Below are 16,375 nucleotides of genomic sequence, written 5' to 3'. Positions count from 1 at the left end.
TAATAAACCGACTCGAAATAGTAGGAGATGCTGATTTTTTTTATACATACTGCTCATACGAGCAAAATATAATGTTCTGTAATGCATCTGGAATACTTGCTTCATTGCATCATGTTTTGAAATTTCTCATTTATACTAAATTTTGCATTAAATTCAGAGATTTTGCCAAAAAATATATAATGCTTAAGATATGACAGGAATATAACGTAACACATTTTCATCAAAAAATTATTATTTTTTGAATGATGTTTGTGCTTCCACTTTCGATAAAACTGTAGAAATTAAATTAAATTATAATGAAGATTCTTGATAATTTTTTACCTTTATGCGCCCACTGAAACAAAACAGTTTACTGCGAAAGCAGTGAAAGTGTTCTATAGCGTCAATTTATACATCCCATCATTTGGCGATGTTGTTGGACGTTACATACCGATGATGTATGCATGTATATGGTTAATACTGCAGTCATACCGTATCGATACTTTGTGTGAAAAAAACTGTATATCTTAGCACTTGCTATTGGAATTTCGTTTATGAGCTATTAAGGCAGTCAAATTAAGAGTAGGGCGTGGATTAAGCTATCAAAACACAAATAAAAAATATTTATTTTGATAAATAATTATCAGAAAAGTTAATCTTCAGTTTTTTGATATACAATATTTCCTTTTTTCATTTCTTAAAAGTCTGATTACAGTTTTGTCAGCCATGGGACGAGGTAAGCACTGCATAGCTTATCAGCGCGATCTTATAAACAAACTTATTTCAAAAGGCAAAACGTATAAAAAAGTTGAAAACTTAATTGGTTGTTCACGGACGCTGATTCAAAATGTCTTAAAATACAAACCGAATCCTGACGGTCTAAGAGCCTACTAAGATTATCGAAGCAGATTGCTTTTGCACCTGGAACGAAAATTACTGGTTCTGGATGCAAGTGTAGAAACAATTCGTAGACTTTTGCGAGATCGTGATTTAGAAGGTCATGGCCCAAGAAAAGTTTCATTGTTATCAAAAAAACATGAGGAACGGTTTGCAAATGAACACTCGATTGGCCTCTAGCGAAGTGCAGAAACATTTTAGGACAAATTAATCCAAAATCATGCTATACGGCGCAAGAGGATCTCGTCAATACGTAAGACGATCAACCAACTCGGAGTACAATTCAAAGTACACCACCTAAACAGTTAAGCACTGGACCCCCCGCATTATGATTTGTGGATGTTTTTTAATTTACGGAGTTGGATCGATACATTAGATTAAGGAAACCGTGGATTGTATTGTGTTTTTTAGCGAATTATGCAGGAGGTAGTGTTACCTTATGTCCGCGAATAAATGCCGCTACTTTGGGTCTTTCAACAACACAATTACCTAAAGCACACAAGTAAGTTGGCTCAGAGGTGGTTTCAGAAAAATAGGATTAAGGTCATGGAGTCGATGGTCGTCTCGAATGGAAGGCCTGCAGAGTCTCCGTAACTCAACCCTATCGAAAATTTATGGTTCAACGTAATGGAGCCTGCATGAAAATCAATACCGCAGTTATAGCCAACAGAGGCCACGCTAAAAAGTATTAGTTATTACTCATATACTACATATACTTAATACTTATTATTTTTTATCACATTATATATTTGTATATTTTTTTATTTTAATTAAATTATTATTTTATGCCGCGATGTCTCAATTTGGTATCCCCGCAAAACTAATACGGCTGTGTAAACTAACGTTGAGCAACACTAAAAGCTCCGTCGGGATCGAGAAAGACCTCTCCGGGCCGTTCGATACCAAACAAGGTTTCAGACAAGGCGACTCTCTATCCTGCGACTTCTTCAATCTGCTGCTGGAGAAAATATTTCGAGCTGCAGAACTTAATCGAGCAGGAACAATCTTTTATAAAAGTGTACAGAGTGATATTGATATCATTGGCCTCAACACCCGCCCCGTTAGTTCGGCTTTCTCCAGACTGGACAAGGAAGCAAAACAAGTGGGTCAAACAAACAGTCGTCGCATTCGCGACTTGGCTTTCACGTCACTGTTGACATTCATAACTTTGAAGTCGTAGATAATTCCGTCTATCTTGGAACCAGTATAAACACCACCAACAATGACAGCCTGGAAATCCAATGCAGAATAACTCTTGCTAACAGGTGCTACCTCGGACTGAGAAGGCAATTGAGAAGTAAAGTCCTATCTCGACGAACAAAAACCAAACTGTAAGACTCATAATTCCCGTCCTGCTATATTGTGTAGAGGCTTGGACGATGACAACAATTCATGAGTCGACGTTGCGAGTTTTCGAGAGAAAGGTTCTGCGCAAGATTTATGGTCCTTTGCGCCTTGGCCACGGCGAATATCGCATTCGATGTAACGATGAGCTGTATGAGATATAATACGACGGCATCGACATACATAGTTCAGCGAATTAAAAGACAGCGGCTACGCTGGCTTCTTCATGTTGTCCGAATGGACGAAAACACTCCAGATCTGAAAGTATTCGACACAGTACCCGCCGGGGGAAGCAGAGGAAGAGGAAGACCTCCACTCCGTTGGAAGGACCAGGTGGAGAAGGACCTGGCTTCGCTTGGAATATCCAATAGGCACTACGTATTGAAAAGAAGAAACGTCTGCCGCGCTGTTGTTAACTCGGCTATAATCGAAACTATTATTAATATTTTTATTTGCTTTACATTTTTTAATGTTAAAAAAAACTTAATGTATTTTAAATTTATTTTATATATTTTTTTAATACATTTTTTATATGTTTTCTGCACATTTTTACAATTGTTTTATCTTTTTTAAATATTGTTTATATTTTTATAACTTTTTTTTAAATATTATTTTATTTTTTTGTACATGTTATATATATTCCTTTTTTAATTATTTTTACATATGTATGTACATATATATTTTTTGTAAATGTATTAGGTCTACAACTTTGCTTCCGCCGTTTTTTGTAAAATTTGTTTTGTATTTTTTAAATTTTTGACATAGCGTTTTCAGTTTATTCTTATTATAATAATTTCATTGAATCTATTTGCTATTATTACCGTTATTAATGGTTTTATTTTGGCCTTTAATTTTTATTCTAATTTTAACACCACATTAATAATTCTCCTTCATTTTGCTCGTATAGCGAGATACATATCTTGCCATAACATCCATTAAACAGTACTAAAACTAAAATAATATACATATACTTAAATTCACCGCATTATGCTAAAGCTTTTTGCTTCTCTCCGCCACTCAATGCTAATTTGCCTAACAGAAAAGTTATTAATCAACTTACAACAGGGGGTTATTTGTTGCTGTTGTCTGTGTGTTTCGAGTACACGTTACTATGAATTGTTTTTGACATTAATTTCTCACTTTACTATTACTACATAGTTAACGCAATTTTGAAGTTATTAATTGTTTATGCAATTTTATATAATCGTATAAGTATTATTCAATTTAGAAACTTGTCAGCTATGCTGAATAGGCCTGTTTCAAATTCAGCGCATGTTAAATTACATCGGTACTTAATTTAACGCCTTAAATGTATGCTGAATTATATGTGGCTCCTTTCGCGTCGATGCAGCGCTGCCAGTGCGATTTCCAAGCATTGAAGGCATCACGGAAGGCATTCACCGGAATAGTGTTGAGAGCCAAAGTGCACGCTGCTGGTATCTTCTCTGTCGCCTCAAAATGCTTGCTTTCCATCGACCTTTTCAGGCATGGAAACCAAAAATGGAAAGGGGGGAGAGGGGTGGCTGGAGGGCGGCCGCCGAAGCGTTGGAATGTGGGCCTTGGTTAAGTAGCTGTTCACAAGAAAAGCGGTGTGAGAGGAAGCGTTGGCGTGGTGCAACTTCCAATCGGCAGTGATGTCTTGTCGAACCCGATTGACTCTTCGTTTGAGTCTCGTGAGGACTTCCATGTAAAACTTGGCGTTGACGGTTTGTCCAGGAGGAAATGACCATCTTTTTCACATTGGATTTGTTCATTCTTCCCTTTTTGCGGCGATGATTCGCCGGCGTGTGCCACTCTTTTCCTCGGGATCATACTCAAAGATCCATTACTCGTCACCTGTGATAACGTTATTCAAAACTTCGGTTAGTCTGCTTGATCATTATCAGACGTCTACTCGTATGTTGTACATTTACCGTATTTCACATAGAATTTAATCACGTACCTCTGCTCTAACGAACGCTGCATTTTCGGCTTGCACAATTCATAAAAACACGGCGCGCGAAAATGTTTTTCCTGACTCTCCAGGTGTTCGGAGACAACTGACCAGCCGCTCGTTCGTTAGCTAGGAACGCCCTCTACCGCATCGAGTCGGTGCACGAACGCACCGAAGTACTGTCGCGGCGAAACCCTGTATATATTTCTTATCTTGTACGCTTACGTAGTTGGCTAGAATACTACAATATTTAGTTGCAAAAAATTAAAGTCAGCTGTAAGTCACTAAATGAAATTCAACCTTTTAAATTACAATTCAGCTTAGCGTAATTGTATTATAATACAGCTAAATAAATTAAAGGCATATGTATATGCCTCTATACTGATATTAGTTCTAAAATTAATTCAGCTTAATAAAAAAATAATTCAGCTGCATTAAAATCAATTCAGCAAATACAATTTCTATTAGTGCATATTTCTTAACTTCATTTTTTATTAGACACTACTATCCAATGCACTTCATATTGTTTGCTTATCCGATTACAGTCTATGCAATAATTACTCTGGTTTTTCTATACCCTCATTTGCTTCACTTGCGTAATTACAGCAATTTTACGCAAGTATTTATCTGCAATAAGTATTGTTTTTGTTCTATTATTATCTAAACAACTGCTTCTGCCCTAACTGTTGGTCATCATTAGGCGCCAGCCGGTGGTAATATGCCCCTCTAGGATGAATATATTCATAACTACATTTGTTGGTCGATGATTTTGTTTGCATACGTTTAGGTAAATATGTGGGCGAGTGCCGTTGCAAATAGCAAGCGAGCAAATGTCCGTGGAAAACTTTTCGAAACTAATTAAAACGATAAGAAGTTGAAGGAAAAAATAAATTGTGTTAAAAGGGAAGCGTTTGCTGCTTCCGTGGTCAGCGGTAAAAGTTTGGAATGTTCTTTATTTTCTGAGAGATCATTAGTATGTAAAGATGTGGACCATTGAGTGGTTACCAAAAGAGGGAGCACTGAAAGAATTTATTAGAAACTTACGGAGGAAAATTTAGGTTAGAGGTAGGTAGGTAAAGAGGTAGGTTTATGCTTTTCTATACTTTGCATAAAAGGATTACTTTTTATTTTTATATATATAGTAGGTAGAAGACATAGTTGTAGAAACCTATGATATATTATCTTTAAGAGGTATGCCTAACGATTGGAAGTGTGCTATGCCCAATCCATAAAAAAGGAGACCCCACAACCTGCGCTAACTACTGTGGGATTAGCCTCCTCAACATTGCGTATAAAGTTTTATCGAGCGTATTGTGTGAAAGATTAAAGCCCACCGTCAACAAACTGATTGGACCTTATCAGTGTGGCTTTAGACCTGGCAAATCAACAACCGACCAGATATTCACCATGCGCCAAGTCTTGAAAAAGACCCGTGAAAGGAGAATCCACACACCACCTTTTCGTCGATTTCAAAGTTGCTTTCGACAGCACAAAAAGGAGCTGCCTTTATGCCGCGATGTCTGAATTTGGTATCCCCGCAAAACTAGTACGACTCTGTAAGCTGACGTTGAGCAACACCAAAAGCTCCGTCAGAATCGGGAAGGACCTCTCCGAACCGTCCGATACCAAACGAGGTTTCATACAAGGCGATTCCCTATCGCGACTTTTTCAACCTACTTCTGGAGGAAATAGTTTGAGCTGCAGAATTAAATAGAGAAGGTACCATCTTCTATATATAAGAGTGTACAGCTGCTGGCGTATGCCGATGATATTGATATCATTGATATTGATATCATCGGCCTCAACACCCGCGCCGTTAGTTCTGTTTCTCCAGACTGGACAAGGAAGCAAAACAAATGGGTCTGGCAGTGGACGAGGACAAGACGAAATATCTCCTGTCGTCAAACAAACAGTCGTCGACCTCGCGACTTGGCACTCACGTCACTGTTGACAGTCATAACTTTGAAGTTGTAGATAGTTCCAAGATAGACACTAGCGTAAACACCACCAACAATGTCAGCCTAAAAATCCAACTCAGGACCACTCTTGCCAACAGGTGCTACTTCGGACTGTGTAGGCAATTGAGAAGCAAAGTCGTCTCTCGACAAACAAAAATCAAACTCTATAAGTCACTCATAATTCCTGTCCTGCTATATGGTGCAGAGGCTTGGACGATGTCAACAACGGATGAGTCGACTTTGCGAGTTTTCGAGAGAAAAGTTCTGCGAAAGATTTATGGTCCTTTGCGCGTTGGCCACGGTGAATATCGCATTCGATGGAACGATGAGCTGTACGAGATATACGACGACATTGACATAGTTCAGTGAATTACGCTGGCTAGGTCATGTTGTCCGGATGGACGAAAACACTCCAGCTCTGAAAGTATTCGACGCAATACCCGTCGGGGGAAGCAGAGGAAGAGGAAGACCTTCACTCCGTTGGAAGGACCAAGTGGAGAAGGACCTGGCTTCGCTTGGAATATCCAATTGGCGCCACGTAGCGAAAAGAAGAAACGACTGGCGCGCGGTTGTTAACTCGGCTATAATCGCGTAAGCGGTGTCTACGCCAATTAAGAAGAAGAAAAAGAAAATACTGAAGAAGAAAGGTAAATCTGATTATCGATCGAATATCGCTCAATACTTGAATCTAACAAACTGTGGCAGCTTTAAAATTTCCAAGAGATTATTTTGCAGAAATTACTTTCCAAACGGTTTTCCACCGTCACAAAACTGTGGTGGTCTCATGAATCCGGTTAGTTAAAAATGATACATAATAACACAAGGAAGGGGAAAAACACGAGAAAGCAATCGTGAGAACGCAGGCTGGAACTACCCGTTTAAGACAAAGTGAAAAGACAATAATAAATAATAATACAAATAATAATATATAATATAGATTTGAAGTAAGATACATATATGGCCCTATTGCGGTTTTCAAGCCGGCGTGGTCGAATTGAAGTTAAGGCAATTAAATTTCAGATCAACCAAACTCTTTTTTGGTATTACGACTTCAACTAAGTTTAGTCGAAGTAAGATTGTTTTTGCCAACCTAAAAAAGTGACAGTAAAACAGCTGAAAATTTTTAAACGACATAAGTATTTAAACATTTCAGTTATTGCTCGCGAAAATGTGAATAAACATTAAACTCATTAATTGCATTACATACATGCATACATTAACATTGACTTAATTGATTTTCAATATTAAAAATTCTATACAACTTCGTTTCACAAATTTCATTTTGAGCCTTCATTATGTATAATCCAGTTTGGCCGCAGGCTTCGCCTATCTTCGTGAGCATCTGCCACCAGAAACAAATATACAAATAATATATACATACATACATACTCTTGCATGTACATGATCAATTTTATCGTCGTATAGACCGGAATTCCGCGTGTACTCTTATTGTTCTTCACACTTCATCTTCGGTTGTAGTCGTCCAGGTTGCCACTCTATACTACAGATTTGAAGGACGTGCAGCTTCATTGGTTTGCACTGTAAGATATTAAACCAAGTGATATGTAAATACCATATATCATAAACTATTGGGGTGGGGGATAACATTTTTTTTTCGCTTAGTACTCTGAAAAATAGGTTCGAGTTAGGAGGTGTCTAACTCTAAGAAAGTCTCTCAAAGTATGAAGATAGATATTCTATACGAACGTATAGAAGGACTTGGCGCATGTTACGTCGAGATCGTAAATTGAAAGCGTATAAAATACAGCTTGTACAAGATCTGAAGCCGCTTGACGTTCTCAAGCGTCTACGCTTCGCTGTTGAAAAGTTTCAAGAAAATCCGATATTTTCGACCCAAATTTTGTTCAGAGATGAGACCCATTCCTGACTTAATGGGTATGTAAAGAAGAAAAAGTGCCGCACTTGGAACAAATAGCAACCTGGAGAGATTCAAATTCAGACAGATTCAATTTCATCTAGAAAAACAACGGTTTGGAGTGGCTTGTGGTCCGATGAATTCATCAGTCTTTATTTCTTCAAAAACGATGCCGGTGAGGACAAAGCCGTCAATGGCGACCCTTATAGCGCCATGATAACCGACTGTTTGATACCTACAACTACTTCCCACACTGTGGGGATATGTAAAGTCTTAAGTCTATGTGGACAATCCCTCATCGATTGAGGCCTTGGAGCTAAATATCACGCTTATCATTCATCAGTTACCAGTCGAAATGCTCGAACAAGTCATCGAAAGTTGGACTCAACGAATGGACAATCTGAGATATAGCCGCGACCAATATTTGGAAGATATAATCTTCAAAAAATAAATGCCCATTAAATTTGACATTTTTGTATTTTTTCCTAAAAAAGTAGGGAACCTCAAAATGGATCACACTTTATAAGAGATAATTTTTCCTACAAAACTTTAAGTTTTCCGATTTATAATGATATATGTATACTTAATTGAGTTATAAAATTTATAAGAAAACAAATTGTGCCTATAATCTGGAGGAACTTGCCGTTACAATTAAGAGCTCATACATGGAGAGACTTTCTTAGGTAGACACACCTTTTTTGGCCCACCCTTATATACATATTCATATACAGTACCAGTAAAATAAAAATACTATATGAGGATGTGTGTATATATAATACTATAGGTGTTCCGTTAAGTCCCCATTGCAACTGTTCATCGCGTAGGTAATTTCCGTGCGAATGATTTTGAATATATGTGCGTATGTATGGTATATCTGAGGGAAGAAGTCAATATCAAAATATTAATGTTTATCACATAGTATACGAATTGTTTGAATAGTCGTTAACTTTTTCGTAAATAATAAGTCTAGTTAAAAGAAATCCATTATTGTTCCAATAGATGGCTTTAGTAACCAGTATCTCGCATTGTGCGAGTAAGGGCGAATGGGTTACTCTATATGGCGTTAGAAATGTAGGATTTTGCCCTCTATAATGAATCGAGGTGACTTCTCTAAGAATATGAATGTCAAAGACAATCCGTTCGTTTACGAGAATCAAACTGCGTGCACAGTGGTTATATAGAACTTCGATCTGATAAAGGTCTGGACTAGCTCCAATTCATTGAAAAATAATCCCAATATTGAAAGCAGAGCGGAATTCATTGAGGTGGATAAATAATTTGTGTTAATATGTACTATCACTCCTTAGAATGCTGCGTACGTGAAAACGAGCCCTCGTATATAAGATAAAAATACAAACATACTTCCATCAGAGTATACCTGTATATGTACTTATGTCTGTCCATCATTTTTTCCTTGCAACAATACCACAAAGTAAGCTTTGTTGGTTCGTCACAATGGAATAAAATGTCGAAATTCGTCCATGTCCAGTTGATTGGGTGGCTGAAATGTGTTGCTTCAGTGGGAGTGTACAGTGTCTATATTGCCGAGCTGAATGAAATTATATCTGCAATCGTTTCTTGGGTTGGAGTTTAAAAACTAGTTTATGTCAAACTATGTGGACTAACTTTAACATATGCCACAGTATGAAAGTAAAAGCTTAGCCTCGTAGTAACTTTTTCTAAAGGTCTTAAAAACACTTGATGTTTCGTCAGCAGTGACTCCGATGTTTCAAAAGATGCATAAGTAATCGTAAATAATTTTAAATTTTTTTCCGATTAAGCAACCAGTTTCCTTAGGTTAAATCGATGTATGAGATGAGTTTAGTCTGTGGACAGCAACAGATTTACCTTCCGAAAGATTTTCTTTCTCCACAATTTTAATATATACATATATGTATACATATATGCATATATTTGGGCCCAAACTAAGAACTCTAAAGCTGTGAAGGAATATTTTCCTTTAGTATTTCTATTTTTGGTACGGTTTTGGTCCACCATAGCTACTCATTTCAAAAATTTCAGAAATAATCTATTAATTTTGGACTCATAACATCGAGTATTCTTCATTGAGTCTATACGCTCGATGAAACTCTCAAATCACATTTTTAAAGAGGACTATATCTAATTATTTGAGTTCTCTGGAGTACAAGACAAAGTGTAACCAGGACCACTCGAGCCAAGGTTTCAATTTCAGTGAATTGTGATTAATGCAAAAATATAAGATCATACATACATACATATGTGTATGGCACAATTAAATTTTATAAAAATTGTCTATGAATTAAAACACTGTACAATGTGTTTGCTGAAGCATTGTTTCAATCAAGTTGACCATTAAGAGCGGCGATTACGAGGGAGTTTACATCCATATCCCTTTGAATTTGATAGCACGGATTGCACAGTCCATCGTTCAATATATGTATATGGTATGTAAGCGTATAACCAACCATATATTTTTCTTATATATCTGTAGAGACCATGTAGAGATATTTTTACAAATACTAAATAATTTTTTTCTTATTCGGCATTTTTCTAAAATCTTACATTGTAAAATACACAATTATATAAGTACAACTATGAGCAAAAATTAGTAAGGCTTTGTGTATAATTTTAAAGTTCTTAGTTTATCAATATAAATCTATTTATCCCCTACGCGACGGTGCATTATCGTGGTGTAAAAAAACAAGAGTTGCCAGTCTCTTTCATAAGACTCAAATTGTAAGAATTCGGAATGTACCACACTTCGAAAATCGAAGAACACTGTCAACATAACCCTGATTTTTGACCTGCTTTGACGTAGTTTTTTCATCTTCGGCTCACCTTTGCCACAATAATTGGGCCATTGATCGCCTGCTTTCGGGTCGTAAGCATAAATCCAAGACTCATCGGCAGTAATAATTCGTTTTATGAAATCCTGGTAGTCGGAAAGCATTGTTTCACAGAGAGATAACGCACCTCTGTTTTTCGAAAAAATTTGGTGATTTTGGAAGTGCTTTAACTTTTCTTAGGCTCAAATGATCTTTCAAAATGGTTTTCACTGATCCCATATATGCTAGTAAGATATCTTACTGTTAATCGTCGATTCTCAAACAACAATTGTTTTTATTTTATTGACGTATTGATCATCAGTTGACGTGGCTGTCCTGGTTTGAATAATTTGCACCAATCAAAAGCACTTGCTGGCGACAAACAATTAATGACCCAAACATAAACCTTGCAGAGATAATATACCAACAATTGGGATAAATTGGTATAAGCTGGTATAATCAAATAAATATAGTCTAGCAAGTGTTTTTACCGCTCTTTCAAATACTCACTCATATTGAATGTAAAGAAAAACAAAGAAGCTTGTTCTTAAACTAGTATCAATACCTAAATTAATTCCAGCCACCGGCTATAACTTTCCTACAAGGAATTGCCGGGAAATTCTTTACATGTCTACATATATATATATTTGAACGGAAACAATGTAGTGGTATACGACGTCATTCGTGCGGATTAATACCGATTACAAAATAACACTCACTGTACCTCAAATATTCGACTTGCGGGGAGGAAATTCATCATCAGCCGTTAATGCCACAGAAGACAGTTAATTGAATTAAAGCTCAGACGACTGAGAGTATGAATTTCGATAAGGAAACATATTCTGCATTGATAGACATAAGAAATTTTGACGAAAACTGTCAGTGAACGGGTCTTTGCCTAGATACGAGTATTTTGGTAAGGAATGATAAGGTGGCCATACAACTGAGAAACTTAAATACACAGCTCATTGGATTGTTGAAGGTTATCAATTTGCCACCTCTTAATACCGAAAATCCTTAACATTAATTGATGCCCAAATTATGCAATTTTCGCTAAAGATAGAAATATTCCTGTATTCTGAAATAAAATATCTTTGTGTTGCCTGTAGTGGGATAGGTTAGGAAAATGGACAGATTACTCGCGAGGTTACGAATAATCTCAATTATAGACGTTTGCAGTTGTGATGTCTGCTAGGTATGGATAAAAAAAGACCATCGCATGTGGATAAAATGCCTAGCGCCTGCCACAAACTTATTGAGTCGGTTAATATCTATATCAGCCAGTTCGACGGGTTCCTAAAAGTATGATGAACTAGATGCTTCTGCTTTAATCTGGCGAAAGCTGGACAGTGAGAAAGTTTCTAGATGTTTCCACTTCATTTTCTATATTATCTTATTTTGATAAAATGCGAGCTTCTAGTGGGGTTCTGGTTATCAATCTGTGGATCGATACTTCTACTTTTTCTACTGGATCGTGATATAGCTAATTAAGTAAAACTGTGGAGCTTACAAGATATTTAATCTACGAACAAGCCTTGAGCATAATGTGCAATGGCTTGACTTTCAGTCCGAACAGTCTCTGAAAACTGTTGATCCGCGTCGGTAGTATCGAGAAAAAAACCGTATATTTAGTTCCCTAAGCAGCCTTATTGCCTTTGATAATTCCCAAAAGAAGATCCAAGTAAGTACAATAATGAAAATTATTGCTAAGGTCATGAGCTGTGTTGATTGAAAATGCTTGTTAAAGGGGGAAGCTTTAGAAGTTTAAAAAAATCGATTTTTTTTACTTAAATCTATTTAGAAATTATCTAAGAATATGTCCCCAAAGTTATAGAAGGGAATTCGAAATATTTTCGAAGCTAGAATGGAAATAGTGATCGAGCGTTTAGCAAATATATTAGCGCTTGGGCAGAAAACGAAAACTTTGACGCGCGACTTCTCGGTTTTTCATCTTAATTAGAGCAGTATAGAAAAAAACTAAACGTCGTATGGAATTGGGTCAAAGTGTATTATCTTTGACATTAAATTATCTTTTATTTAAAAAAAACTAAGAAAAATCAAGCTTGAACATATTTTTAAACAACATAAAGTAAAACTTTTTTGGTTAAAAACCACTTTTTTCAATTTTTTTAAATTACACACTTTTATTAGAATTTTTTAGTTTAACTAGAAGATAAATTATTAAAAAATATGAGTCTCTTAGAATTTTTTTATTTCCGATAGAAATTGCGACCTGCATTCTGCCCGTCGTCCGACGAATGCACATGCGAGATGATTGGGCAATTGTTTCCCAAAGGCAGAATATCAAAGATTTCGGACCCAAAAAACTTATGAATGATGTTTAAATACATAACTATAAATCCTAGAAATTTCGCTTTAATCGTTCCCTCCCAAAAAAATCGATTTTTTGAAATTGAATTCCTTACCACAGGTATGTATAACAAATAACTAGTCGGCGGATTGTATGTAGGGCAATCAAAATGATATGTACCATACAAGTTAACTTTTCAAATAAGACAATGAAACTATTTAATTATAGACTGATATCCATAAGAAATGAACACTCTTTCAGTTGGTAATACGCTTCAAAAATGAGCTTCACACACAAATGGTATTGTCGGAAAAATATTCAAGGAAACAATTTCGATTCTATAAAGCACAAAATATGGCTTCTGGAGCTACTTCGGTTCGAGGTGTTAAAATGTATCGGTACAAAAATCAAACAACTATTGCTCTCGTTTCTCTTTTCTTTTCATTTATTTTATGACTAAGAAATTGACCCTGTACGCTTAGCTCCTCTCTGCACACTAATAGATCATAGATATATCTTAGACTTATCGGATTTCATTCTTTCAGAGATATTCTCATAGTTTGCAATTTCTATGTAAATTCTGAACACTTGCAATCAAAAATCAGCGCGCAATCTCATTTGCAATATAAAAATACTAAAGGAAGCAGTCGTCGCAGCTGCTGCTTTAAAATGCAATTAATTCGTTCACCTTTTCGCATCACTGACAGATGCACAGGCGCTCAAAGACACCGGTCACAGTGGAAATTGCCAAATGGAAACTTATAAAATGCATTAAAAATTGTTAAAAAGCATGCAAAATAAATGCATGCGATTATAAACGAACGAAACGTGTCTTTGTAGCATACTTTTAGGTGCACAGAAGTGTATTTAATATACTTCTAGGAACGCGCACAAAGCATACATACGTACTTAGGCAGAAGGCTAATCTGCGGCAGGTTGATACTGCGAAAGAGTTTTTAATTTAAAACGGGCCAAAGCGCTGACCCGACAAATGACCCGCACACACCTTAGAATATGCTACAAAGTCACTGGCCGTTCATGGCATAATGCATATTTATAGGAACTGAATTGCAAAATGCTATTCGGTAAATTGAAAGCGAACGCTAAAGGAGCGCGCAAACGAACAAACGGCTTAAAAATGAAGGTGAGTAAAACAAAATTTACGGGAGTGAGTGGAGGTAATTGCGCGCAGATAAACGAACGCAATTGGCGATAAGCGCGCTGTGTGTACCCCAAATGCAATGCTGCGTGTCGTCTGGCATTTGTAGTCACCGAATTTCAGCTGGATTTGTAGGAAATTTAAAATTTTACCACCAACGCTATACCTAATGCAGGCAAGCCAATGTCTGTGCCGCTTTTGTGTCGTTAAATGTACAACTATTCCGGCTGCCCATCTTAACATTCTCTACTTTTATATAAAGATTTAGCATACCAGCAGGCGCGTTAGCGCGTAACCCGCAACGGCAACTGTATATGCAAATGGGTTGGTGCTGGCGTTGCTGGCAACGTCGTGGAAAACTTTTACGCCAACTTTTACATTGCACAGCGCATCGGTTTTTCTTTTCCCCCTCTGCTCCACTTGGTTGTGTGCGCCTGGCGCGCTGCTAGGTAGCTTTCTTTGTATGCATGCAAATCCAGGTGCGCGCTGTGCATACGCTAAGCTGCGTCTGAAAGTCAAACTTGAGTTGCTTGCAATTCGCTAGCTTCTTTCACTTTCTCTGCTTTTATTTGCTTAAGCGTAAGTTTTAAGCGTTTCTATTCTATTTTTTTGTTTTCTTTTTTTTTTACTTTTTTGCTTTTACATTGTGCAGCACTTTTTCGTGCGCTTCTAAGCGAGTCGAGTCGAAATAATCGCATTTAAGGCAAGTTTTGAAAAACTTTGCCAACAACAAAAATAAAGCGAAGTGACTCCACCAAGTTATTAGGCGCCGTCCGTAGCGGAATTGTCGGTGTTTGCAATGCAAGTCAGGTAAATGCGCGCACTTCGCCTTTTCCACTATCCGCTCTCCAAACATTGACTATTTTCATCCATCGTCAGCAAGATAAATGCACCGAAAGCCTAATAAATTTGCCTGCTTAGCTGATTAAGGCATGAAATAGAGCAGAAGTGCACCAATACTGGCAAACTTTAGAGTTGCATTTTATTGAGCGCGGCGTGACGCGGTGCGGTGCGTGTGGCGCAACAAAGCGCTCGCGCATTTAATGCATTTTCGCGTAATTAACAATGCGCTAGTAGCCGCACAAAGCCCATGGTAAGCGTATTCTGTGTGCACTCCGCACTCACCTTGCCCCCACATGACACGCCTTCAGTCTACAGCAACGCTTATGCATTGCATTTGGTGGCGTCGTTCGTCCGCGCCACTTATTTTTCAAATAAATTTCAATTGTGCGCACGAAAATGCTAAATAAACTACAATCAAATGCTACGAAAATATTTCCACCCACGCACACCCTTAAAATGGCGTTGGCGCGTGGTTTCTCTAGCGTGGCAGCGCCTCGCGTCAGTGGCCCAGTTGGGCGCCGCCACCTAGCTGCGTCGCATTTTAAGTCTCAGACAAATGATCCAAATATAAATTTCAGCAAATTGCCAAGAAAATTGCAGCGCTCCAACAGGGTTATGCCAGCAGTTACACGGTACAGCCAACCGTCATTTCATTAGAGTGGCTGCCGCGCATAAAATAGCATCAGCAACAAACTTTTCGCAGGCGCTTACCTGCCAGCTGCCCACTTACATATATACCTACATACATTTCGTTTAATTTCTTTAAATTTGTCGTTCCACCTGTTTCAGGAAGTCGCCATAAGCTTTAGTTGTTGCTTGTCTACTCCGAATACCGGCGGTAGCAGCCGACATACAGTCCAGATGTAGGCAACAGCTGTAACCGTCGTCTTCATTGCCGCTCTAACAAAAGTTCTTTGCTAACAACTCAATATTGCGGCCACAGCGTAATTGCTATGACCAAGCGTAGTAAGTACAGGGTGATTTTGTTCCAGCTTTAAGCCATTTCTTTTCCATTAAAGACATATGAAATGGACTTTTTATCAATATTTACAAAGACACAAAATTAGCCTTCTTCTTCAAAATGGCACATCAAGTGCTAATTGAGCCCGATAGGGCTGCACTCCAACTTTTCTTCTATTATATATTTGCGTAGAGATTCCAAGTATAGACATGTATTTCTCCACCTGGTCTTTCCAACGGTGTGGACGTATTCCTCTTTCTCTGATTCCACTGGCGAGTAATGAAGGAATACCTTCTAACCTGGAGGG

The sequence above is a fragment of the Bactrocera dorsalis genome, chromosome 3 (genome assembly GCF_023373825.1).
Source record: "Bactrocera dorsalis isolate Fly_Bdor chromosome 3, ASM2337382v1, whole genome shotgun sequence".
NCBI lineage: Eukaryota > Metazoa > Arthropoda > Insecta > Diptera > Tephritidae > Bactrocera > Bactrocera dorsalis.
The sequence above is the reverse complement of the archived record's forward strand: the minus strand, read 5'-3'. Positions refer to the sequence as shown.